The sequence below is a fragment of the Geotrypetes seraphini genome, chromosome 3, assembly GCF_902459505.1.
Source record: "Geotrypetes seraphini chromosome 3, aGeoSer1.1, whole genome shotgun sequence".
Classification (NCBI taxonomy): domain Eukaryota; kingdom Metazoa; phylum Chordata; class Amphibia; order Gymnophiona; family Dermophiidae; genus Geotrypetes; species Geotrypetes seraphini.
Window position 1 is genome coordinate 88602477 of NC_047086.1, and position 6000 is coordinate 88608476.

The following is a 6000-nucleotide window of genomic DNA, read 5'->3' on the forward strand; positions in this document are numbered from 1 at the left end:
AGTGTTCTCTCTAGGGCCTTTTAGCTGGGCAGTCCGTCCAGCTGTCATCTGCTGCTGCCGCCTCCACTGAACATTAAAAAAAAACAAAAAAAACCGGCTTGGAGATTTCAGCCCATAGCGAACTTATGCTCCGTGGCTCTAACGTGTGCGTGCCGGCTTCCCTTCTCTTCCCTCCGAAACCGGAAATTATGTCCGGGGGAGGAGGGGGGAGAAGGGAAGCCGGCACGCACATGTTGAGAGCCCTGAAGCAAGCGTTCGCTACGGGCTAAGGCGGGAGACAGGTTAATGAAGCATTTCCTCTTCTTGCTGCCGGGTCCTGCCTACTTTCTGTTTCCGCGAAGGCAGGACCCGGCAGCATTTCCCCCAACAGCTCGATCGCGATGCTGGTCGGCCAAGCAGGGAGAGGTTGGGGTGGCGTCGGCTTTCGGGCCTGTTATTGGTGGCAGTTTGGGTCCTGGTCCCCGATGGCAGTGGCTTGGAGGAGGGCAGGGAGAAAGAAAGAAAAAGGGCAGGCAGGGAGACAGAAGGAAAGAAGAGAAACAGAAAAAAAAGAAAGGGAGGCAGAGAGAAAGAAAGGGCAGGGAGAGAGGAAGGAAAAGTTGGGGGAGGGAACGAGGTCTGGAGGAGAGGAAGCATACAGGCTAAAAGAAGGGAAGAAAGATTGGATGCACAGTCAGAAGAAGAAAGTGCAACTCTATTGCGGACCTTAGTGTAACCCCCTTAGTGTAAAATATAGACAGCAGATATAAATTCAGACACATTTTGATCACTAAATTTAAAATAAAATCATTTTTCCTACCTTGTCTGGTGATTTCATGAGTCTCTGGTTGTACTTTCTTCTTCTGACTGTGCATCCAATCTTTCTTCCCTTCTTTTAGCCTGTATGCTTCCTCTCCTCCAGATCTCATTCCCTCCCCCAACTTTTCCTTCCTCTCTCCCTGCCCTTTCTTTCTCTCTGCCTCCCTTTCTTTTTTTTCTGTTTCTCTTCTTTCCTTCTGTCTCCCTGCCTGCCCTTATTCTTTCTTTCTCCCTGCCCTCCCCCAAGCCACTGCCACTGCCATCGGGGACCAGGACCCAAACCGCCACCAATAACAGGCCCGAAAGCCGACGTGCCCCAAGCTCTCCCTGCTTCGGCCGACCAGCATTCCTCTCCCCGATGTCAATTCTGCCGTCGGGGAGAGAATGGCTGATTGGCCCAAGATCGTGATCAACCTATTGGGGGAAATGCTGCCGGGTCCTGCCTTCGCGGAAACAGAAAGTAGGCAGGACCCGGCAGCAAGAAGAGCAAATGCTTCACTAACCTGTCTCCCACCTTAGCCCATAGCGAACGCTTGCTTCAGGGCTCTCAACATGTGCGTGCTGGCTTCCCTTCTCCCCCCCCCCCCCCCGGACATAACTTCCGGTTTCGGAGGGAAGAGAAGGGAAGCCGGCATGCACACGTTAGAGCCACGGAGCATAAGTTCGCTACGGGCTGAAATCTCCAAGCCAGTTTTTTTTGTTTAATGTTCAGCAGCGACGGCAGCAGCAGCAGATGACAGCTGGGCGGACCGCCCAGCTAAAAGGCCCTAGAGAGAACACTGGAGAGGAAGGCTGATCGGCCCGGTAGATCAGGACGGCAACACAAGTCTATCACGGAGCCCGGGATGGGCTCCGCGATCGACTCGCGTTGCCTTCCTGAGCTACTGGTCGATCGCGATCGACGTGTTGGGCACCCCTGATCTATAGGAAGTGATGTGACAGAGTAATGCAGAGCTGGATGCAAGCTGCCTGTTCACTGCATTGCCTCTGCTGGCCAGCTGCCACCGCTGTCTGATCTCACAGGGGTAGGGAGGGGGTCGGTCAGAGGAAGGGAGAGAGGATGGACCTAGGTGGGGGAGAAGGAGGGGTGGAACAGAAGGTTTGCACAGAATTTTGCATAGGATGTGCAGAGTTCTGCATAAACAGGGAATTCTGTGCTACACAGTTGTGCAGCATTCCGCCAGGAGTATATCTTGTAGACATAACATCATACTTCTTAACCACGTAACCATGAGTTCTATGCAGTTTACAAAAGATTATAAACTAAAAACAATTTAAGGATGACAAAAAAAATTATTTAACCAAGTATTTTGAAAAGAGATAAGTTTTCAGTTGAGTTAGAAACATAGAAAGGTGACGGCAGAAAAGGGCTACAGCCCATCAAGGCTGCCCACTCTACCGACCCACCCCATTAAGTCTGAGTGCTGCTTGACCCACGTAGGGATCCCACGTGGATGTCCCATTTATTCTTAAAGTCGAGCACGCTTGTGGCCTTGATTACCTGCGTCGGAAGTTTGTTCCAGTGATCTACCACTCTTTCTGTGAAGAAATACTTCCTGATGTCACCTCTAAATTTCCCTCCCCTGAGTTTGAGCGGGTGCCCCCTTGTGACCGAGGGTCCCTTGGGAAGGAATATATCGTTTTCTACCTCGACACGACCTGTGACGTACTTAAAAGTCTCAATCATGTCACCCCTTTCCCTGCGCTCCTCTAGAGAGTACAGCTGCAATTTGCCCAGTCTTTCCTCGTATGAGAGACCCTTGAGTCCAGAGACCTTCCTAGTGACTCAGCTCGAAGCACATCTTTACGGTAATGTGGCCTCCAGAATTGCACACAGTACTCTAGATGAGGTCTCACCATGGTTCTATACAGTGGCATTATGACTTCAGGTTTGCGGCTGACGAAGCTTCTATTGATACATCCCATCATTTGCCTCGCCTTGGATGAGGCCTTCTCCACTTGTTTGGCAGCCTTCATGTCTGCACTGATGATCACTCCCAAGTCCCGTTCCTCTGAAGTCCTAGCTAGTGTTTCTCCATTCAAGGTGTATGTTCTGCATGGATTTCTGCTGCCGAGATGCATGACCTTACACTTCTTAGCGTTGAAGCCCAGCTGCCATGTCGTGGACCATTTTTCCAACTTGATCAGATCCTGCGTCATACCATCCGTGGGATTGCTTCCACCCACTATATTACACAGTTTGGCGTCGTCGGCGAACAGCGCTACTTTACCCTGAAGCCCTCGGGTCAAGTCCCTTATGAATATGTTAAAAAGGGATGGTCCCAGGACTGAGCCCTGCGGCACACCGCTAGTCACCTCCGATGTCTCAGAGAGGGTGTCATTGACCACCACTTTCTGAAGTCTTCCACTCAGCCAATTGTTGACCCACGCCGTTAGTTTCTCACCTAACCCCATCGATTTCATCTTGTTTAATAGTCTACGGTGTGGGACACTGTCAAAAGCTTTACTGAAATCCAAGTATACTATGTCCAGAGACTCTCCCGAGTCCAGCTTTCCTGTCACCCAATCAAAGAAGCTGATGAGATTGGACTGGCATGATCTGCCCCTAGTGAATCCATGTTGACAGGGATCCCTCAGATTCCCCTCATCCAATATCGTGTCTAATTTCCCTTTAAGTAGAGTTTCCATGAGTTTACACACTATTGATGTGAGACTTACTGGTCTGTAATTTGCGGCCTCCGCTCTGCAACCCTTTTTGTGCAGAGGAACCACGTTGGCAGTTTTCCAGTCCAGGGGGACTCTCCCCGTATTTAGGGAGAGATTGAAGAGTATTGCTAATGGTTCCGCCAAAACATCGCATAGCTCTCTGAGCACTCTTGGGTGCAGATTGTCCGGTCCCATGGCTTTGTTCACCTTGAGTCTTGACAGTTCTTTGTAAACATCAGCTGGTGTGAACTCAAACTTCTGAAATGGGTCTTCCATGCTTTGCTTTGCTGCTAGCCGAGGCCCGTGCCCTGGTGCTTCGCAGGTAAAGACTGAACAGAAGTAATCATTCAGTAGTTTAGAAGTAATCATTCAGTAGTTCTGAAATATTTATAAGAATAAGTTCCAAGCAATAACAATCGAAATTCTCTGTCATGTGAAGCTGCTTGGAATGCTAAAGTATGGTCCAGAAATTTCTTACTTTTACAGCCGTGTACTGATGGAAAGGTGAATAGGGCATGAGACTTTCTACTATTTTTATATGTTGCTAGAGAGACTCTATTAACCATATAAAACGGAGCGGTACCATACATAACCTTATAGCAAAAGCAACCCAACTTAAACAAAACACGAGCCTCCATTGCCAGCCAATGCAATTCACAATGAAATGGAGTCACATGATCATATTTTTTTTAAGACCGTAGATCATTCTAACCGCTGTATTCTGAATCAGTATGAGTCGAACCATGTTTTTCTTGGGAGTGGCCAGACAGTTTGCAACACACTGCCAATATGGAGGCTCTTAATCCCTTTGTTGATAAAGTAATTAATAGAGGTTTTTCGTGATTTTAGAAGGGTTTTTTTTTCCCCTAATCACTTCTCTGGTCTGTGCTCTAAAACTGACCGGGAGAGAGAAACCAAGAAACTCATTTAAACAAACAAACAAAAAAGACCCAAAAGTGGCATAAAGGGGCAGATGGATGTTTTTCTCACCAAACTCTTCCAAGTCACTATTTTTGAAACCTATCTAGACAGATTTCTAGGCTGTTCATCTAAACTCAAGGCGGCATGTTAGAAGAATTGTGTGGGCGGGACTAGAGTAGGCTTATGATTTGGACATTTTTTGCCATAATCAAACATTTAAGAGTATGTATAGGGCACGGTTTGGATGGTGGGGGCTAGACCTGTTTCAACAATGAATCAGTGACAAAAAGGTGCCCAACTGACCAGATGATCACTGGGTGGATGTAAGCATAAACCCCCCACACACACACACTTCCCCAGTGATCCATTTAACCCCTCACATATACATACCCCAAAGATATGAATGAAACAGTGCTTACCTGCCTATATGACACCTTTGGATATTATGACCAGTCCTATTGGAGCAGCAAGCAGTTTCCTGGAGTAGCCTGGTAGCTGGTTTAAAGGTTTAGACAATTTCCTGGAGGAAAAGTCCATAGTCTGTTATTGAGAAAGACATAGGGGAAGGCACAGCTTGCCCTGGAATGGTAGCATAGAATGTTGCTATTCTTTGAGTTTTGGCCAGGTACTATGCATCTGGATTGGCCACCATGAGAACGTGCTACTGGGCTTGATGGATCATTGGTCTGACCCAGTAAGGCTATTGTTCATCCAGATCACCAGGATGTCTATCTTTATACCACATTTTTGACCAAAATTACATCCAAGTCCCAAGCACCCAGAAAAAGACCATTTAAACATGGGAGGCGCCAATCTTGTAATGGACTGGCCACCCAGACATTGCAACAGAGCAGTGGGGCACCTTAGAGGATACTGCTGTAAACTTCATAAAAAGTGCCAGATAAACATTTCACCAGAACTCCCTTATAGATTATGGTGAGCCCCCCAAAACCCACTATACTCACCTGTCTACAACCCCAATAGCCCTTATAGCTGCAGGTGGCACCTATATGGCAGTAGAGTGTGGTTGGGCTTGGGGGCCACACATGTTCCACCATAAATGTAGTGGTTAGAGTAGCTTATGGGCCTTGGTCCTCTCTATGGTTCACTAGCCCACCCCCCAGGTTGCAGCAAAGTTTGTTTCACAGTTAATGACCAGAAGAACAACCGTAAATTTTGCGCAAAAACCACAATGACAGTTCTTCCCCAGCCACCTTGCTCTCCTGACTTGGCCCCTGCTGACTTCTTGTTTCTTAAACTTAAATCCACACGATTTGACACCATTGAAGACAAAGAAAATTTTGATGCAGCAACTTTTGGAGAGACCCCCCAGGAAAGAGACTTGGGAGTACTGGTCTACAAGTCTATTAAGCCGTCCATGCAATTCACGGCGGTGGCAAAAAGGGTGAACAGAATGCTAGGAATGATTAAGAAGATCGGAGAAGGTTATCATGCCACTGTACTGGGCCATGGTACGCCCCCACCTGGAATACTGCGTCCAGCACTTGTCGCCGTACTTGAAGAGGGACACAGTACTACTCAAAAGGGTCCAGAGGGGGGGAAGTGACGTCACCGACACAAATGGTCGGCTAAGGTGGGTGCTCCGCAAGCCCC